Source organism: Panthera uncia, chromosome X, assembly GCF_023721935.1.
Source record: "Panthera uncia isolate 11264 chromosome X, Puncia_PCG_1.0, whole genome shotgun sequence".
NCBI classification, from domain to species: Eukaryota; Metazoa; Chordata; class Mammalia; order Carnivora; family Felidae; genus Panthera; species Panthera uncia.
In genome coordinates this window covers 6,847,681-6,869,458 of record NC_064817.1, presented here as the reverse complement: position 1 = coordinate 6,869,458, position 21,778 = coordinate 6,847,681, and the positions used below count along the sequence as shown (strand labels likewise).

General features: G+C 45.2%; 1 protein-coding gene across 2 annotated transcripts in view; it reads left to right on the top strand.

The window, feature by feature from the left end:
* The first annotated feature begins 1,448 nt into the window (after positions 1 to 1,448).
* MID1 (midline 1) overlaps positions 1,449 to 21,778 on the top strand; it is a 148,310-nt gene continuing 127,980 nt past the window's right edge. The window contains exon 1 of one of the 2 annotated variants that reach the window (XM_049643416.1): positions 1,449 to 2,471. The gene's annotated coding sequence lies outside the window, so the exon portion shown is untranslated. The remainder of the gene's footprint in view (positions 2,472 to 21,778) is intronic. The other variant, XM_049643415.1, reaches the window with a different exon arrangement.

Below are 21,778 nucleotides of genomic sequence, written 5' to 3'. Positions count from 1 at the left end.
ACCTACTGCACAACGGGTACATTGCAAGTGGCTGGGGTTACAGAGACGAATAGAACGCCATTCTTACCCTCCGGCGTGGCATAGTTTAATACGAGAGAGACGAGAGTGTATGACCACAGCGCCGATTCGGTGCCACCCTTTCTAACTCTGTTCAGTGTCCTGGTGGTGGGAAAGGAGCGAGTTCTTACACCGCGGAAATTGGCAAATGCGACTACAAATCTTGCCTTTTTTTTTTTTTTTTTTTAATTTTGGAGAGCTGGTTGTCAAACATTTGCCAGCACACCACTGGGTGTCTATAAACTGCTTTATGAGCATAGAGGAGGGAAGGGATGACTTCGTCTTGGGGCATTCTGGGGAAGCAACAGAGAGTGGTGACATCTGACCGTGTACGATGGTAGGGGAGTGGGTAAAGGAGAAGAAAGATGGATGAAACTTTGAAAGGGCACGGTGATGGTGAGAGGAAATTCCAGCTCATATGTACCTTTGAGATGATGACCGCAGAAGGCACATGCAGTTGTGAGAAGCTTTTGTTGAAGGTGATAAATTAGGTGCGCCTTGGGATTTAACTCGAGTGATATTTAATGGCAGCAGCTGGGGGTCTCTCCCTATGTCCTGGGGCTGAGGGCATACCTAGGGCAGGGATCCGTACAGTACATCTCAAAGCAAATCGGAGTCCTTTGTGCATCAGAAATGCTATTCTCAGGCTCCTCCTCAAAGCAATTGATCAGATTCCCTTAGAACAGGAGCAGGGCCTTTGGGATTTGCATTTTTAGCAATCTCCCCAGAAGTTTCCTTGCGCGCTCTGGCTTGAGAACCAATATCTCAGAGCTGGTACATCAATGCTTCTCAATCTGGCATGATTTTACGTCCCCCCCCCCCCCCGCATGATTATTATTGATTGTCATGAGAATGCTACTGGCGTCTAGGGGGCCTAGACCCCGGTGCTGTTCAACATCCCACAACGGCCAGCACGGCACCCACCGCGGAGAATGATCTGACCCCAAGTGAGTAGCGCTGAGGTTGGGCTGGGTCGTAACTGAAGGGCTCCGAAGTAAGGACAAGTGGACTAAAGCCAGCCTGTGTCACTAGGCGGGCCCTTGGCCTACCGAGGTGGGGGGCTGGGGTGGGGTTATGGACCTCCTGGCCAGCAGATACTGGGCTGCTGAGTTTTCATAGAACTGGGTACGCAGATGACAGTTTTGAAACTGCCCGTTGGTTACCTGCTAACCTGTTATACAAAAATTTAAAAATACTTATGGAATCATTCTCACAAAAGAATCATTTTGGCCACTCTTTGGGGGGGAAAAAAAAGACGCCACTGGTGCCACAGAAAGTAGTCTTTGCTCGACGTGCACTTTTTTGAAATCCAAAGGTCGATTTGCCTTGAAATCATGCTGGCTGAGAGTTGAATAAAGTTCCTGTTTATGTGAAGTTTAGAAAGCGAACTTCGGGAATTCTTTTTCAGTCCGGGTTTAAGTTTACCAGAAGCCAGTCAGCTTTCCTCCCATCCTACTGAGCTGATGGCCAGCTAGGCCCTGTTCATAAGTTCACCACATTCAACCCTGTGGGGAAGGCGAACCCTAGAGAAAGGGAGATAGGCTTCCTTTAGTCATTTTCTTCTTAAGGACACATCAGCGTTTATTTTTCGAATAACAGTATTCTGGGCAGTTATGCCTCGGGCTCCCAACAGATAACGATTCTTGTTCCCTTGCCGCTTTTCAACAGATTTGCGTGCACCTTCCCGTTTCGGTTTGGGTGTTTTGGGCTGGATCTCCAGTTCGTCTATATGGAAATGAGGTGGGTGGCACCGTCCTCCCCCGAGTGCTCCCGTCAGTGAAGGTGTTCCGCACAAACCATTTGGTTTCCTCCCCAGCGTCTCCGCCCAAGTAGGGCTTCGGTGCCAGATGCCCTTTTCCAAACACGGTTGGGTCACTTTCCGGGCCTTAGGGTGGAAGCTAGTCAGTTACGCTTCGAGCGGACCCGGGGCAGCGAGATAAGAACAGCACTCAGGCTTCACGTTGGGAGCTTTCGCACCGTTTCCAGCGGCTTCCAGCCATTTAAATCCCGAAAGCTCGCTAATCCTCGCGGAGGCGGCCTTTCGGGCTCCCAGGACCCACCCCTTCCTCCTGATTGGCGGGGCTCCTCCGGGGCCCAAGCCAGCCGCCTACGACGGCTCGGAGCCCCGATTTGAAATAAGAGCCAGGCGGTCCTTGCTGCCCTGAGCCCGACTTTTCATAGGCTGGGGAAGGAAAGCTTGAGAAACTTGACATTGTCTTGGGCAGAGTGCGTGTAGCAACAGATCAAAGAAAAAGGAAGAAAACGTGCTCTTTGCTGCCTGTGGGTCTCCCTGAGTTGCTTTTGTCTTGCGGGCTTCTGTTGGGTTTGGTGTTTCCCCTCCGAAGACCGCGGCGTGGGCTTCGAGGCAGCTCGCTCCCTGCCGGATGGGTCATGGAATTCTAAACATGAGGCAGGTAAGCTCCGGGGGCTCTACGGGCCGGTGGGGCGGGAGGGCGCAGCCTGGGCCCCCCGCGATGGTACTCCGGCGAGCCTTCTGGATTAGCACATGCTGTCCACGTCCATCCATTGGCGGAAAGTCGGGGCTGCGTTTTCCTGAGGGAACCGAAGGAGCCGATTTCCTGAGGGCCCCCCCCCCCGGCTTTCCCCCCCCCCCCCCGCCCCGCTTTGCCTCTAATGGTGATCGGTGATGTCAGCCAGTCATTGTAAAGGGCTGAAAAGCGGTTTGTCGAATATGTAAATCAATTCCAGTTTGCAGTCGCCGGGCTGTGTCGTGCGGGGTCTTTCTCGAGCTTTTTTTGAAGCTTCTATCCTGTGCTTTGGGTTAGAATAAAGATAACTGAATATCCTGAAAAAGAATTACACGGGGCGTCTTATCTCATTTTGGCTTCCCATTCTGAGCACTTCACTGTGTTTGTGGCTGAGAAGGCGGAACCAGCCCGAAATGAGCCCAGACGGCCGGCCCTTCCAGAAAAATGCAGATTTATTTTTCTGTTCCAGCAGTTGTGAAACTGTGTTGCTTCTGGCCGTAAGAAGACAACCCTGACGCGGTGAGCTGGGAAAGGCTTGGGATTACTTAAATGAGTCTCTGAAAGGAATTCTAAACCGACAGCCTCTTCCGTGGCTTCGGGGTAGAGTGATAACATTCCTTATCAGCCCAGGCAGAGGTTTATGGCTTTGCCATTAAGAAAGGAAAAGGAAAAAGTGGGTGTATGAAGCCAAGAAAAGGTGCAATTTACAACTTACTCCAAGTTATGGAAGACTCTTATGTCAATATAGAAATATCAAGATCACTGCTCCTAGGAAGGGAAGACAAGATTGGAAAAACATGCCGGTAGGCTGGCAACGGCAGAAAATTGACCAGAGGAGTGTAAATTGCTTTTGCCAGCTCTCAGTAAATCTGGGTACGAAGAGTTAGCATCTGTATTACCGCCAGAAAAGCTCTTCACATCTTTTTCTAGATGAGTTCAGCACCCTCCACTCCGACAGCTTTGGGGGAAGTGATTTGCATAGGAAGCAAAACTTTCCCTTTGGGGGCCAGGGCGAGGGGTTTAGAACTTTCCGTCCGTTTCCTGCAGCCTCGGGAGGAGGTGCAGAGCCCCCACTGGTCGAGCGCAGAGACCCTCTGCCGCTCGCCCCCTAAGCCAGCGTGCTTGGCAAGTTTCTGTGAATGCAGGGAAGCACGTTTAGATCAGCAAGCGCCGTGTGTTTTCAGTGAACTGCCCTTGCCTTGCTGGATGGAGATCGTGGGGCCGAGGCTCGGTTTCTTTTAGTTCTGCAAACCCACAACTGATCCCATTCTTTTTATGTCGAGCCGTCGGATGGGATGGGGGGAAGGAGCGAGAAGCCCAAATGGGAAGGATTTAAAAGGAGAAAGAGGAACGCAAAACATTTTTGACAAAGGTCCTCAGCTGGAACAAAGAAGTCATTTGATCCCGGGCACGGCCACCTGTCCTCTCCTTGGTGGTGTCTGAGCTCAGTTTTCAGAATCCCTGTTCCCACACGATCCCTGTGGAACGGTGGCACTCCCTGTGCCCGATGCCAAAGGCAGGCTGTCCGGCTTGGCATGATCTTCCCCATGCCTGGCTTGCCGTGGCATTCGCGCGAACTGGAATTCAGCCCGGTTTTGAAGTTCTAAGGGTACACATGTGATGGCTCCTTCGTTATTTAGTGAGCGAACGACTTTCGAATCTCGCGACTCTGTGTGCCTAATGATGTTTTGGCCTGTTCAGTACTCGAAAAGAGGGTGGGATGCCGCGGGGGTGGGAGGAAGGGGGAGAGAGAGGGAGGGTCATTGCTCACCCAAAGAATCGGGGCAGTCCAGCCTTTCAAGAATCGAACACATTGTTCCACGGCAGCTAGAACAACAATGTGGAGGGGATGAGTGGTGGAGTTCTTGGTGTGGATTAATCCTGTCTTGATCTGAGTTTCTCTCGGGCCAAACTGCCGCCACCAGGCAGGGTGAATCGCACCCACCGGCCAATTTGCCATCCCAGCCCGGCAGCCTCAGCCGGATTTGCAGCGTTCACTATCAAACAGGTCCCTGTGTCATCCGCTCTGCAATGAAATCCAATCTCTTCGCTGAGGAGTGATCCGTCCCTAGGGCTGCACAGTGCTGAACAATGGTGCGGCAGCCAGGAGACCCCTGCCACGTACGAGCCATAGCGGGTAGGCAGACAGGGCCAGCAGAATTAGAAAGCTGCTTGCCCTGCGATGAGATTCAGAGGGGGGGTTTAACTTTCTGCCACGGTGGCAGAAAAAAAAAACGCATAGAAGGATAATATTATTTGAGGGTTCCTAAGGTCACGCCGAATTAGGACAGACGAGAAGTGTGAACCTGATTTGCCTTTATCAGGAAGTAATTTTAAAGTGTGTGCCAATCTTTCTCTGCACTCTGGTCCTAAATGGGACACTCTCCTCAAACTTCCTTGAGAAGGAATTTGCCATGTTCCCAGGCAAAAGGAAAGGCCTGGCCACCTGTTGTAGAAGGCCGGCCAAAAACAACAGGTTTCCCTCTGGCATTCCTGCAACGGCCCGATACCCTCCCTAAAGAGCGCACCACTCATTGTCCCCGCACGTGAGAAGGACAAATAATTCTTTCTCGAGCTAGGAAAAAAAAAAAAAATCAGCTGCTCCAGACGAAATTGCCTACCAGACGTATTTTGTGTTTTTAATATCCTGACGACTTCCCAAAACACGCGAAGAGAAGAAGGTGCGCGCTCTATTTCTGATAGACTAACACGAGTGTGAAGGGGAAAAACAAGGTAGTGAGCCAATGCTTTAAGCAGCTGCTAATTCTTGCAAGGCCAGCCTGGTGCTATTACAAGGAAGCTGTGACTCGGCCTGTTATGCATTCTTCAGATTGGAATTAAAATGCCCAAGGACATCTGGTTTCATAATGAATGTCTTTGTATTCATCTTTCCTTTGAGGATTAGAAAGTCCTTTACCAACGCGATCTATTTATTCTCTGTCACATCCCCAGGAGAGAACGAGGTGGCAGTTTGATCCTCATTGAACAAATGGTGAGGTGAATGAAGGCAGAGAACAGTGACGTAGAATGAGACACAGCAAATTAGGCAGAATTCTGGGGAGGAATCCTACCCGCTCGGAAAGGCAGGCTACCTGTGTGTGCCAGGCTTGGAATTAGAAGCGATAGGTCTTAAAACAGGCCTCCCCTACAGCATCCAACTATGTTTGATGGCTTCCTTCATTTGAAAGTCAAGCCTCTAAAACTGTAAAAGGCATTTCTGTTCTCATTTGTCCCAACACTGAGCTAGGAAGATACTGTAACTAACCAGAATTTAAAATAGGGTCGTTTTGAAATACTTCTCGGTGGCTTTTCCTCGCCATTCATTATGAAGTGCGTTCGTAGTTTGCTCGGCTGTGGACCGCATAGGCTGTGGGCAAATCCTTTAATTTGTGGGCACATGTTATCCGCAGGCATTCCAGCAAGTTTTAAGGCTAAGTGCGTGTGTGGATGTCTCCTGGCTTTGATCCCTTGTGTGGTAAATAGACATCCAAGGTAGCTATGGCAACCTGGGCTGCACGGTGGTGGAAAGGGGGGATTTGGTCACTGGACAAAGAGCAATTTGTTTGATTAGAGAAAGGTGGGGCCGATCAGGACATTTTTTAACCCGCATGATTCCAGGATCTCAGTTCATCTAAGGCATTTGGGTTTTTCTCGATGGGCAGAAAGAATTAATGGTTAGCCGGGACAAAGTTAATTTGCAGATGGAATTTAAATGCTTTGCAGTCAGATGGTTGCTACTTTCAAAAAAGCAACTTCTAAAATGAAAGGGGAGGCCAACATATTCTATCAGTATCCCTGTCGTACCTAGTGTGAACGTTTGTGTTTTCAGAACTCGGTGGGCTTTTAAAAAGAAAGACCACAATCGTTTGGGCCCTGTGCATTTCCGTTCTCCACCTGCAGAGGTCAGGCTTGAAGTGTCTTACGATGGAAGGCCAGGCGGTGGGCACCGCTGGGAGTCGGGATTGGAGTCGGGGAGAATTGCTCTGCTTACTTGGAACAATTAGTTAGCGATTCTTTAATCTTGTGACCAAAGCCACGATGAAAATGAGTTCATTCAAGGAAGAGAATATCAAATACGCTGTGATTAAAGAGAGGGCTACAAAGCCAGGTCAAACGGGAATCTAATCTCCATTTAGATATGGGACAGTTCTATCAACATCACTCCTTTCTGGCTCATTATCAACTCCTTTTATTGCACATGAAACTCATCTCAGGGGTTTTGTTCTAGAAGGTTGTTTGCCTGGTTTTTTAATCTGGCATGTTCTGGAAATGTTTTTAAATGGAAGGACAAAACATTAGGGAGGCTTCTGGATCCACAAGGTTCCCTCCCCCCCCCCCTCCCCGGAGGAAAATGTCCCATTGGCACAGATTTGGATGGCTAATGGCCTACAGAAAGTGTTAAAGAGGGCAGAAGACTGAGGCACTGGAAAAACATGACCTGAGCTGAAATCAGACGCTTAACTGACTGAGCCCCCCAGGCGCCCCTTAAGTTTTATATATGGTTAACTGTTTATGATGAGCATACGACAAAGTCTCTCCTTCATTTCTTACATCATTCAAGGACACTTACTGAGTACTTACAGAATTACCATATTCAGTAGTTCATTCATTTGCGTTACTTTATAGTTTTTTTTTAATATTTTTTTTTTTTTGAGAGGCAGAGACACAGAGTGCCAGCAGGGGAGGGGGAAGAGAGAGAGGGGGACACAGAATCCGAAGCAGGCTCCAGGTTCTGAGCTGTCAGCACAGAGCCTGATGGGAGCTCAAACTCAAGAACAGCGAGATCATGAACTGAGCCGAAAAAGGACGCTCAACTGACTGAGCCACCCAGGCGCCCCCATTTATGCTAGTTTAAATGATTTTTATATGCCAGGCCACTTTGGGGCTACGGGCATGATTTTAATATGATCCCTGTCCTCAAATAATCTTTGATCTGATATATACTTTATCGTTCCCGTAGCACAATGTAAGTTACTCATGGGCAGAGTGCCTGCTTATTAACAACTATATTTGTATGGATAAGAATCCACTTGATAAATTGATGGCAGCCAAACCCTTCTTGAACTTGGGAGACTTGACAAATGATTTGTAATTGTGAAGTTTAGTTCACTTTTAACCACATATCCATTTGTAGAAGTTTATGAATCCCTAGCTAAAATCAATGTATCATAATTCTTTTTTTAATTTTTAAAATGTTTATTTATTATTTTTGAGAGAGAGAGAGAGAGAGAGAAAGAGAGCAGGTGGGGGAGGGGCAGAGAGAGAGGAAGACACACAATCCAAAGCAGGCTCCAGGCTCTGAGCTGTCAGCACAGAGCCTGATGCAGGGCTTGAACCCACAAACCGTGAGGTCATGACCTGAGCCGAACTTGGACGCTTAACTGATGGAGCCACCCAGGTGCCCCTATCATAATTCTTAAATAGTAATTTAATCAAATCTTACCAATAGAGAAAAATAACTCATAGGTACTCCCCAATCTTGGAAGACTTTATGCTCTAAGGGTCTGTTGTTTGAAACCCAGAACATTTTCCAGTGAGAAATGATTCCATTTCTAAACATCACTATCTTTTTTTTTTAATGTTTATTTATTTTTGAGAGAGAGAGCACAAGAGAACGTGTGCAGGGGAGGGGCAGGGAAGGGGGAAACAGAGGATCTAAATCGGGCACTGTGTGGTGTGGGGCTCCAACTCACGAAGAAGTCAGACGCTCAACCGACTGAGCCACCCAGGCACCCCTAAACATCACTATCTTACAAAATAACCAATCTAAGGGGTGCCTGGGTGGCTCAGTCAGTTAAGCATCTACTCTTGGTATCTGCTCAGGTCATGATTTCATGGTTTGTGGGTTCGAGCCCTGCATCGGGCTCCACACTGAGTGTGGAGCCTGCTTGGGATTCTCTCTGTCTTTCTCTGCCCCTCATACGCAGTATCTCTGGCTCTCTCTGTCTCTCTCTGTCTCTCTCTGTCTCTCTCTCTCTTTCTCTCTCTCAAATAAGCAAACTTAAAAATCTGATTAATGTCAGATTCAGTTCTGAGTTTTGAGGGCATGCCTCCATGTTGCACAGGATGGAGCACAGAGGGAGAGAGATTTGCCATACTTTTGGTAACGGGCCAGTCTTGGCAAGGTTTGAAATAGGAAAGGTTTGCGCCAGTCGCGCTTTTCTTTCTCCATCCTTCTGATACCTTCTTGGTCCTACTGGGACTCCCTATTCTAATATACAGTGAGTTGAGTTTCCATAATTGCCCAGCCTCCCCCCTGTCCCGCCCCACCTCCAAACCACACTCCTATTTCCTCTAGACAATGGTCCCGACCGGGTGTTGGGGGAGAAGTAATATGGATGAGCTAAGAGCTCATGACTCTTAGCCCTTCAAACCTCAGGGCGACCCTTTCCTTGGAGAAAAAGCAGGCGGTAGAGCCTGGAGCTGCAAAACTCACGATTGCCCTTTCAGGGACAACATCTGTGGGCGAGGTCACGCCTTTGGCAGATGGGACTTGCTGATGTGACTGCCTGTGGGTCAGACCTCTTCATTTGTTCTCTTCTTAGCATCCTGCCCGAACTTCAAGACTCACTGAGGTCTTTGGGAATGGCAGCCAGGGAACCACAGGGGGCACGGTGCCTGGCACACAAGAAGAATCATTAAATATTTTGTAGGTGGAAGCTGGATGAATTTTAGCAGGAGAGAGCATTTTCCGGGGAGCGTTTCCGAGAGGAAAAAAAAGGGCATTCGGTGGGGGAACAGTAAGGGCCGAATAGATGGACATTAGAGAAAAATGAAACTGTGTTGCAGCTGCTTAACCATGGATCCCATTCAGTTGCCTTCTGGGTGAGGACACAGCCTGGAACATGGCAGGTAGCTTAGCTTACATTTCCATGATGGGGCTACACAAGTGGTTAAGAAATGGAATGCGTCCTCCAGTAGCTGAAAGCCCAAAAGCAAGATAGAATCTGCCGCTCGCTCTCGTTGAGCCCAACCTGGTGTTTTAGGCCTTTGGCCGCCATGCGGTTGGTTTGTTTTGCCAGGTGAGTGGCCTGCCCAAGGTCACTCAGCGTCTGAGCGAACGTTTCTGAGAGAAGACTGAAGTCTTCTACTGTCTTTTCTGCATGTGGTGGCCACATTTTCTCCATGAAATTCAAGACATATGCTGGACCAAGCATTTTCACTGCTTCTGGGTGTGACAGACTGTCTGAGAGTTATGGTTAAAATGATGAAATAGAAATTTCTGAGACGTTTACCGGTTTATGGAGACAACAGGACTAATACGTTTTCAAAGGGTCCACGCAGTAGACCGTGTTATGTGTCATATATCAGCTTGCGGAGGGTGGCTTCGGTCGTGTGTGTTTTGCGGTGGTCTTCCCCACACGATTAAGAGGAAAGGAGCTCTTTGTGGACAAGTGGAATTTGTTGAATGCCCGATTGGGTTGCCAATAACTGGGTGAACGACCAGATAAACGTATAAATGGAAGGCGTCGGCAAATATTAGAAACCGACTTATTTAGGCGATGCATTAGGAATTCAGACAAAGAGTACTGGTGAAAAGTTGAGAGTCTGTGGCTTGAAATTTTCACTCAGAGGAATGCTTTACCCTCCATCAGGGGGCAAAGGTAGGAGCAAGTTTACTTCTGGAACCTGAGTCTTCTAGACTCCCCATCTTGTGCTCTTTTGACTGTACTGCATGCCTTCTAGTAAGACATCATTTGGATATTTGGGGTCACAGGCCAGTTCTAATTTGATGTGCTGACAAATGCCAAGGCATTTCGAACGGGTTGATGGTTTCTAGGGAGTCAAGAGTCAGGAGAGACGGCAGTCCCTTTGGGAGCAGATACTATCTGAAAACTCCAAATCCAAGACTCCAAAACTCCAAAAAATCCAAACTCCACGTAGCCTTCTCTTTGGATTTTGTACTACTTTTGTCTACATATTCTTTGCTCCGATTTTCAATAAGCGTGAACCTGTCAGAGAGTAAAACCTTAGGAGGATTATGTTAACATGGGAGAAAGTTTGAGGAGTGACCGAGTCCTTTTTTTCTCCCAGGTGAATCAAGGTGCTTTGTGGAAATAGTGCAGGAAAATGAAATGGAGAAATAGAAATAGAAAGAAGAATGTATGAGTTCTTTTAGTCAGCATATGGGAGAGCAGAACGGAAAAATTGGCTACTCACCGAGTGACTCAGTTGAGGCTTTTTTCATTGGTCAGTGTTTAAAGAGGATTTCTAAAGAGAGATTGATGCTGCTGATCTGGTATGGCTCTGAGTGAAAGAAGGAAAAAAAAAAAAGCCCTAATAACTGAGCGAGAGAAATTTCTGAGTGGAGAAGAACATGAGACACTTTCGGAATATTTTTTAACATTGTTTTGGTTTAACTAACAAAGAGTGATAAGACATGAATTGTTTGTGACAGCCCCGAACATTGATAACAGAAGACATTAATGCCTGCGGACACAGCCTACATGGTAAAATTCTGGGAGCAAAAATGCTTATTATGTTAGGCCAACACGCTTTGACCTAGTTTTGCTTTTCTGCTTGGAAATTATGTCAGTATTCGTTACATCATTCCCACAGATGAGCAATTGCACATTCTTGTTTATTTCAGCGTCGTCGTTTTATTAGTTTTGTATATTTAGTTCTGACCTCCAAGAAGCCAAACTAATCCTCATTGACTTGCATTTTCCTTTTGAAATGAGTCTTCTGCATGATAAAGAGGGAGGATTTTATGTATTAACAAAACAATCTAAGATGCAGTCTTCAAAGACATTCACTTCTCCTTGATCGGGAGCCATTGCCCTCTCCAAGGCTCCAAAGGCCAGCCAGTTTTCTGCTGATCAGAATTAGTCTTCCTTTCTTTGTCGTTTGGGGATGGAATAGATTACCGTGCCTAAGACTGCCATAGTTGAATAACAAAAAAATTACGGAAAACAAAGAGCTCAATGGGACATTTCCCAGCCCATCATCCGTAAGTTTGCCCATTGCGTATTTCTGCTTTATTTATCTGGTAGAAACTGGCCCAACATGTTTTTCCTATTTAACATTTTTATGGGATAATTTTCAAAATGAATTATTTCCTCCGTTGATTTCAAACACATTTTTTTCCCTGCCATTTAATACTTTATATCACTAGGGGAATGAACCACTTAATTCCTTCGTACCTTTATGAACTCAGATCTTCAAAGAGTGTGTGAGTTCTTGCAGTGATCAACTTACATCACATTTACAAGTATAATTTGCTACCAAAAGACCTTGGACGGTTTTTGGTGCACATGTTTTTGGCATTCCTTATTAACAAATGTAATCAGGCAAAAGCCCCCAAGAATATGGATTCCTGGTTCCTCTTCAAAACGCGACCGTTTGCTCGTTTTCCAATTAAGTCCCTTTGTTGTTAGCTCTTCTGCAAATCCTGTCTGAATGCAGAAGACCCGAGAAGCGAGCGTCCCCTTGAAGCACTACCAAACCAGCTGAATTGTATGTAACCAGGTAAACTGCTGATTAGCTGCGGATCATTTAAAGAAACAGTATGAAAGTAATTGGCCCAGGCGCAAGTCCTAACTGTGATCCGGTGGGGGGGGGGGCTTCAAACGCTGTTTGAAACTGTCAGCTCGGAGCATTGTAGTTTCTGTCTTATCCTTATGCCGATTTAAGTACTAGCATCTTGGAGAGAAACTTCTTTAGAGGATTTCTGAAATCCCTAATTGGTATATAAACATCGTCCCTCCTCCGCAGCCCAAAGTTGTGAAGGATGCTGTTTATCCCTGATGGTGATATCTATTTCTAGGTATTGGTGGCAGACTCCGAGGAAGTGTTCCGGTTGTCGTAGGCAGATGTGACTAGAGTTCCCTCATCTTACATAAGCAGTGGCCTTTCACATGCACTGTTTGCACGCTTTTATCTACTGCTTTATCCTGGAGATCTTTCCATAACAGTGCACAGAGCTAACCTCCTCCTTTTTTTTTTTTTAAGTTTATTTATTTATCTTGAGAGAGAGCAAGAGCAAGCAGGGGAGGGGCAGAGAGAGAGGGAGAGAGAATCCCAAGCAGGCTTGATCTTGAGATCATGACCTGAGCCGAAATCAAGAGTCGGTTGCTCAACCGACTGAGCCACTCAGGTGCCCCTCCCTCCTTTTTTAAAAAAAATGTTTCTTTTCGTTTATATTTGAGAGAGAGAGAGAGAGAGAGAGAGTGAGAGAGAGAGCATGAGTGGGGGAGGGACAGAGAGAGAGGGAGACACAGAATCCGAAGCGGGCTCCAGGCTCTGAGCCGTCAGCACAGAGCCCGACGTGGGGCTCAAACCCACGGACCGTGAGATCATGACCTGAGGCGAAGTCGGACGCTTGAACGACTGAGCCACCCAGGCACCCCAAAGGCATCAATCTTTTTTAAAAAATTGAAAACACGAGGTCTAGTGTACAATGGTGTTTGGCATTATTTTGACAGTGATAAAACTACTATTTGGATAAGAGAATCACTCCAGGCAATAGATTTGGAAGCATAGTCTCAGAGACCCTTGGGCGAGGACCCTTGCGTGCCGCTTGCTAGCTCCGTGACCTTGGCTGGATTCCTTAAGCTTTCCAAACCTGTACATGGGAATATTATCACCAACTTCATAGGGTTGATGTAACGACTAAATGAAGAACTATGTAGGAAAAATGAAATACAAAGCACTTAGAGTATTGGTTACATGTCAGGCATATAAGAAACGTTAGGTTACCGGCGTGCCTGGGTGGCTCAGTCAGTTAAGTGTCTGACTTCAGCTCAGGTCATGATCTCACGGTCCGTGGGTTCGAGCCCCGCGTCGGGCTCTGTGCTGACAGCTCAGAGCCTGGAGTCTGCTTTGGATTCTGTGTCTCCCTCTCTCTCTGCCCCTCCCCTGCTCCCGCTCTGTCTCTCTCTCTTAAAAATAAAAGAAACATTAAAAAACTTTTTTTAAAGAGATGTTAGGTTACCTTCTCTTTTTCTGGAAACAAACTTAAGGTTTCAGGGAAGTCTGGGTTTTGTGGACATTTCCACTTGTTAGCTTCTGAGTGAATGAATACCCACCCGCCCTCACAGAGGCATGTATATACACACACGTACCCAGTGGAGTTATGTACTACATGGATGTAAACCTCTAAAGGCATCCCTTCAGGCAGATATCTGTGCATGTGTATGTGTGTGTGTGTGTGTGTGCACAAATGCATGTAGATTTCATGTATTTGTAAAAATAATCCCTGTAAAGTGTGAGAAAACTGTAACTTGTTGCTAAGAAGTATACCTTTGTAGGACAAGGTCTCCTGATATGCTAAAACAATGCCACATCTCATGATTTCATGTGTTAAAGGACAAATTATTCTGACACATGTTAAAACCATTAGGAAGACTTTACTCAGGACTATCGTGATAGCAACAGTGGAGAGAGATCCGATTCCCCTCCTACAGCTAGAAATTTATGGCATGATGGAAACTTACTAAGAGGAGACATCAGGGTGGGAGAATTCTTATTCAACCAACTTAACAGAATCTTCCTGAAGGCAGGTCAGGATGTCCAGATACCAAGAATGGGGGCTTCTCTCTAAACTGACTTAGCAGGATTCTGGCTAACACTGGGTTGTGCAGGCCCAGTAGGGATGAGGCCAGGGTTGAGGCTTAGTCAAGAGGAGGACTGAGGGAGTCTGACTAAAGTTTGGTTAAGGAAAGAGTCTTTGTTGTATGGCATAATCCAAGAAAGCATTTCTTCATCATCTGTTTTGTTCTTTACAGTGGTCCCTTAATTTAATTTTATTAAAAACAATTCTTTTTAGCGTTTATTTATTTTTGAGACAGAGAGAGACAGAGCATGAGTGGAGGAGGGGTAGAGAGAGAGGGAGACACAGAATCCGAAGCGGGCTCCAGGCTCTGAGCTGGACAGCACAGAGCCCGACGCGGGGCTCGGACCAACAAACCGTGAGATTATGACCTGAGCCGAAGTCGAACGTTCCACCGACTGAGCCACCCAGGAGCCCCTGAAATGACACTTATATGCATGTTTATGTATTTATGTCCTTCACGCAAAAATAAAATACTAAGCAGAGCAGTAACTACACAAGGTAGAATTGGAAAAGAATGTATTTTGGATGTGCGTAGGGTCGCCATTACTGAGAGCTGAGAACAACTAACCACGACCAACCCTGTAACTGTGAATGCGGCCATTTGGATGCTCCTGTCTCCCAGGGCTCTGTTGGTGTAGAAATCGAGTTTTTAAAGAATGTTTCTATTTTGAAATAATTATAGATCCTTAGGAAGTTGCAAAACAATATACAAGGAGGTCCCCTGTACCCTTCACCCACCCCTGCCCCCCCCCATCCTTGGTCCCTGGCAACCAGTAATCTGTTCTCCATCTCCATAATTGTGTCACTTCAAGAATATTACATGAATGTAATCAAACGGTACATAACCTCTTGATTCTGGTATTTTGTTTTTAATCAGCATAATTCTCCGAAGATTCACCCAAGTCGTGGTGTGGATCATTAGTTTGGTATTTTTCATTACTGGGTAGTATTCCACGGTAAAGATGCACCACAGTTTAACCATGCACCTGTTGAAGGATATCGGGTTGGTTCCAATTTGGGGCCATTACAAATAAATTTGTTAGGAGCATCGGTGTATAGGATTTTGTGCGACCATAAATTTCCATTTCTTGAGGACAAATGTCCAGGAGTATGATTTCTGGGTCATGTGGTGAGTGCATGTTCAATTTTGTAAGACACCGCCGAACGGTTTTCCAGAGTGGTGGACCCATTTTACGTTCCCACTGGCGATGCATCAGTGATTCCCGCCCCCCGCCCCTCCCCCCCCTCCCCCCAGCATTGGTGTTGCTCGTATTTTTACTTTGGCCATTCTGGTAGGTGTGCAGTGGTATCTCGTTTGTATTGGTTTTTAAAAGGTGAAGAAATATTTCATCATCTAATGTATTAGATGTACATCTAATAATGTAGATGTATTCAGTACCTCCCAGGTAAGATTCTCACACCCAAATGGGCCTATCGTGGTTCATGGCTGAATTGTCAAAATTCCCTGTGATTGCTGGGTCTTCATTTGAGCCCTGGCTAACATATTGATAAGCAATAAAGGAGCAGTGTTGTATAAAATAGATCTTTCAACATTAGAATGGCCTCCAATTTATGCTTTGAGAAACACAGAGAATGGATACTTCCTCAAGACATAGCAGAGCCACACTTGACACCTATTCACTTTGGGGTGTAGACACATTTAGGGGCGCGATCTAGCCCCGTTGTCAATCTATGTACAGAGGGGTATGTGTATGCAAACACATCTTCACAGGCTGTTGGGACTTGCATCCTAAATGTTCCCTGCCATCCGATCTAGATTCTTCCAGGTCAGGGTTTTCTCAGCCTCAGCGCTATTGACATTTGCGGCTAGATGGTTCTTTGTGGGGCTCTTCTGTGCGTCGTAGGGTGTTGAGTGGCATCCCTGGCCTCTACCCACTAGACGCCAGCAGCAACCCCGGCACCCGCCCAAGATCTGACAAGCAAAAATGTCTCCAGACATGTCAGATGTCCCCTGGGAGCAAAATACCCCACCACCCTCTTTGAGAATCACTGGTCTAGGTAAATGAGAAGGAGAATGTCAGCTTGCAGGTTATCGCACTGGGCTGTGGGCACTTGATGGGCCTCTCGTTACCATGAGGTAGGTTTGGGTACATGCCTGCCTGGTCACTTCCCATAAGCACCAGTGTCTTTCCATTTGCTTCTGTACATTATGGGTGAAGATTAGTGGCTAATGGAGAAAGATACCAGCTGTTGTTTCTTAAAGAGCTTGTACGAATTGAACACGCACCATTAACAACAAAACTTCATGAAAGCACGGTTTTATGTTACTTCACATTGATAGTTTATCCCTTATGTTAGATATCATGCTTATTTGACCAGATCTAAAATTGAATAAGGAATAAAATATCTTTATAAAATGAGGCATATCTGTGTGTGCATAGAAAGTTTTATAGAGGAATTGGCACAATCTTGGATATTTTTCTGATTTAAGTTGTTTCACTGAATAATGGTCGAGGATTGATTGATTGGTTGATAGAGAGCAAGTGAGGGAGAGGGACAGAGGGAGAGAGCCTGAGAGACAGAGAGAAAGAGAGAGAGAGAGAGAGAGAGAGAGAGAGAGAGAGAGAGAAATCATAAACAGCGTCCACACTCAGCACGGAGCCCAACTCAGGTCTTCATCTCAGGACCATGAGATACTGACCTGACCCGAAATCAAGAGTCACTTATCTACTGAGCCACCCAGGCGTCCCTCTAATGGTTGAGGTCTTAAGACATTTAAAGAACTCCAAAGCAGGCAAGAGAAAATACAATCGGTTTCTAAAATTTTAATTATACTTAGATGGTAAAAATAACTATTTTAGTCTGTAAAATACCACATTTTTTACCTTACATTGTATTTACAGGGTAAAAATAATATATTTTGTATTTATTATATCGTAATAGGTAATATAAATGTATTTTTCTATTGGAATTAAAAAATAATTATTGTTTGAAATATTATAAGTAGTATATTCTTGTTGATATTGGAATTAAAATGTTATTTTATGTTTATATACACATTACAAATTACTGGAGAAAAGAATAAACTATAACCTCCTGTAGAAATTAAATATTACTGTATCAGTTATACAATTTAAATTCCACTTTTGTCACCCTTCCCTCATTTGATTAGTAACAGAATATACAGAGTGTTCCAGCGTGCTCAAAAATTTGGACAATAGTTATCATTAATGCACAGCTATTATGGCCCTGCCTGTACATTACGCCACTGAGTTGTATTGTAATACAAATCCCCCACGATCGCGGAGCCAATGCAGAATGAAGCCTTTCTTTCTCAGGAACAGAGATTTATAAACTGCCTGGAGGTATCGCTATTTCTAGATGAAGGTGCGTCCTGAAGTGTTTTTGTTCTTTTCTATGCGCTTGTGATCCCAGCAGACTAAACTCAAGTGACACTTAAATACAGCAAAGGCTCTTGGGAGTGTATGAGTTTTAATAAGAACATTTGCCAAGAAACAAATGGGCTGAAATACAGATTGACTCCCCAAATAATAGAATAACATTTGCAAATGTATTAGTTTCATAGTATGACAAATAATACTCAAAACTACTTGAAAATGCTGGAGTCTCTTGAAAAGGTGCCCGAAAGGATTGATTTGTAGATTATGTTGAGAAAAGGCTTTGAAGAAAGAAATATTAAACCCATATGAGCCCAGAAAATGATCTTCCTTTGTTTACAGGATTATATAGAGGAGTGTTGCTTCTAATGTGAGAATACACATTTCTTCAGAGGCTACCGTTGCCCTTCTTGTAGGAAATGACTGGTTTGCTTAGTGTAATGTGCTCAGTGTAAAGGGGTGCTGTACTCAAAATAACATACTTCTGGTTTCCTTATTGCCAGACAAGGGCTATTTTATTTTATTAAAGTTTATTGATTTTGAGAGAGGGAGAGAGAGAGAACGAGCAGGGGAAGGGCAGAGAGAGGGGGAGACACAGAATCCGAAGCGGGCTCCGGGCTCTGAGCTGTCAGCACAGAGCCCAACGTGGGGCTCAAACTCACGGACCGTGAGATCATGACCTGAGCCGAAGTCGGACGGACGCTCGACCGACTGAGCCACCCAGGTGCCCCCCAAATATATTTTTTTAACAAAAGGATGTCATATTAAATGTTATAAAGGTTATAATATAGAGAGGTTAAAAATTTCTAACACTTACCTCTAAATGCTAACTAATGCTTTCCGTTCTGTTTGCTAAGTTGCTGCATGAATGCTTTAAAAGCTATGTCACCGTTGACATCGAAACATCATCTTTGTCACTTTCAAAAATGCCCCAGTCTTTTGAGAGACCAGTTCAGTCGGGTTGAACCATCGCAGTGGCTTTAAACGAAAAGTCTCCCCAACTGGATTCCTTGCCCACCACCCTGGCCACAGACTTTATGTCACTGGGAGTTAAAGGACTTTGGTTCCTTTCTTCATACCTTGTCCCCGTTTGATTCCTATAATGTCACCAGCACACCTTTTCTGATGGCACCCAGGAATGCTAGCACAGCAGGGGAGGGGATTCTCCCCAGGCCCGGTCCCATCCGGGACGTCGTTCGCAGGTACAGTTTGTCCTCAGATGAAATCTGTATCTGTCTCCCTATTGCTTTTACCCATGTTTGGCCCCATCTACACAGCGCGGAACACGTGCGGTTACTCTGTTCTCTTGACGGCGCTTCAAAGACAGAGCTAACAGGGCCTTCTGGGGGCATTTTTCCAGGTTAAATATGCCCAGATGTGTTTGATTTGGACCCTGTCCTTTAGGATCAAGCAATGCTAGTAAGTACAAATGTCCAACAGTGAAATGGTCTGTCCGTGGGAGAGATACGATTCGGCTTCTAAGACCCAGCGATCTTAAAGCCACTATTTTAAACCTCTTCCTGCTTAGATTACAGACTTTGTCTAGCCCACTTCTGAAACGGAACTTCTGAGACTTTGCTAGTGAGTGAGTACTCAGATGATGGCGGGCGTCTAGGTGCTAAGGAAAAAAAAATCATGAATGGACAAGGTTTGAGTTTTGTTCTTTTTGCTTGTCTGATACTCCAAGGATCTTCGTGATGTCTTGTTGGTGTGTGTTACAGGACTCGAAATAGTAATGAAAAGAAGGAGTCCTAACATGGAAGAGAAGAAAACAGGGTGGCTGAGTAGGAGAAGAAGGGAAAGAGGCATCTGGAACTTTCTTCCGATATCTGGAGAGTTGAAGGCCACTGATACTATTTTGAACATCTTAAGAAGTTACATCATTTTTACGTAAAAGACTAAAATCCTGGACAATACGTACAATGTGTTGGGAATAAGATGTTCAGGGGTTGACAGATCGAGCCAGCACCTAGTGAAAAGTAAGGTTGTAAGGAACTAGATCTGAAACTCAGGCCTGTCTCACTGCCCGTCTGGCACAGTACTGGGCAGGTATCAGGCGCTCTATAAATATTTGTTGAGTAAATGACAGAATGAGCATATGGTGGTGACGTCGTGCCCTGAATGGCATGGCTGAGACTCCCAGGCATCTCTACGGACTGGAAGAGTGGTTTGTGTGCTAGGGTTTTTTTTTTGTTGTTTTTTTTTTTTATCATTATAGAAAACTCGAAGGAAATTGTACAGTCCTAGCTTTTAAATGATTATTTTCATCAGATACTTCTAAACCTGGAGATTTGTGAAGTTAGAAAGCGAAGAGGTTTTGAAAAACACTGTGCTAAGTGAGAGAAGCCAGCCCTAAAGGGCCACATACTATATGATCTATTTATATGAAAAGTCCAGAATAAACACATTTCATAGAAACAGAAAGTAGATTAGTGGTTGCCAGGAGTGGGAGGAAGGGAGAATGGGGAGTGACTGCTAACGGGTACAGGGTTTCTTTTTTGCGGGGGGGCGGGGGGGGGGGGGACAGTGATGAAAATGTTCTGGAATTAAATAGTGGCGGCGGTTGCACAACTCTGAATCCACTAGAAACCACTGAGTTTAACTGGTTGAGTTTTTGATATATCAATTTTATTTCAATGACACTGGTTTTAAAAATAATAAGCCCAGCACCCAGCCTTTAAAAAAAAAAAAAGAAGAAGAAGGCATCCTTGGTGGTCCAAGTGGTTGGGAATCACTTGCTGATTATCATGTAGATTTTGTCCCAGCAGAACTCCCACAACCATAGAGAATACAGGTGGGTTCTGGTGTTGCTTCCCTCTTTCCAATAATTAGAAAGAGGCGTGTGTGTGTGTGTGTGTGTGTGTGTGTGTGCGTGCGCGCTCGCGCGTGTGTGCATATAAGTGTAACGGGGCAGTGTACAGAGCTAGGTCATGAGACTTCCAGCATCTGCGGACACCCTGCACTCTTAGGGGGCGAAGTTTAAGCTGTTTGCACCCTTCTCATACCACATACATCTAGGCCAAGGGTCAGCAAACTTGTTTGTAAAGACTGGATCTTATTTTGGGCTTTGCAGGCCACGCAGTCCCTGTCGAAACCGCTCAACTTCGCTATGAGCAGTAGGTATAAACAATTGCACACGGACGTTTGAATTTCATGTCATTTCCACATCTCCCAAAATATGATTCTTTTGAGTTTTTTTCCTCCAACCACTTAAAAATGTAAAAACCATTTAGAGCTTGGGGGCCATATAAAACAGGCGGGGGGCCATAGTTTGCGCACTCTGGCTCCCGGCTAATGGTTGAAAAAGGTACCTGGCCAGTCAGCAGTTTGTTGGGAAGCGTGTTAAAGTCCTTACCCCAATGTACCAGGTAAGGCAATGAATAATGCTACATTATGTTTAAAAGCCAAGCTATTGAGAGACTCAATTGCAGCAGTCCACGTTGTAGCAAATTATGAAATAAAAAATCAGCTAACGGGATTGAGCATGTAATAATGCTACCTTGTGTGGTTTTGAGATTTTTATTTTTAAGTCCGCGAATCTAGGGATATCTTGAACACAGGCCATTAAGAAGTCTGCCAAGGCTGTGGATTTAAAGCCCTGGGAATTCTTCATTGCCCCCGGCTGCTGAATTTTACCAGCAAAGTTACTCATTAAGTCCACATTTTTACAAAACTATCAACAATGCTTCTTTATACTTTATCTGCATTTGACACACATCCAGAAAGATGATCTTTAATTTGACTGATGAGTGCATCCGATGTTATTCTAATGACAACTAATTTCCGGAAAGAAAAACTTTTCAGAAAGTGGGTCTCTTACATCTGGAAATAAATGTCCCCAACGTTCCAGCCCGGGAGTGAGTGGTGTTAGATGCTTCTCACAGGATCCTGGGTGGCCACCAGGAGCCTGGAAATACTTCCTGGGAAATGAGCCGGAAATGCAAAAGGAAGAAAACCTTGGGAATATGTGGGCCATTTTATGCTACACTTTGGGGGCCTTATTTTCTGATTTGAGCACAAGTCAAAAGTTGAGGAACATGGAGATTTGGGGGAGGTCTGACCCACTGCTCCCAGCCCCTTCGATTGAACATCCCCTTCAATTCTGTAATGGAAGTATTTAGATCTATTAATTTGAAGAAAAATGGGATCTATATTTACCCGGATCATAAAGAAGAGAATTCAAGGGGGAAAAAATCGAATGTTGAGCTCACCACAGTTTGTAGCATAAACTTTACTCTCGAACTGATTTTTTGGTGCCTGAATAAGTCAAGTGCCCACCGTGGTATCCATGGTGAATTATACATGGGCTGTATCCTCAG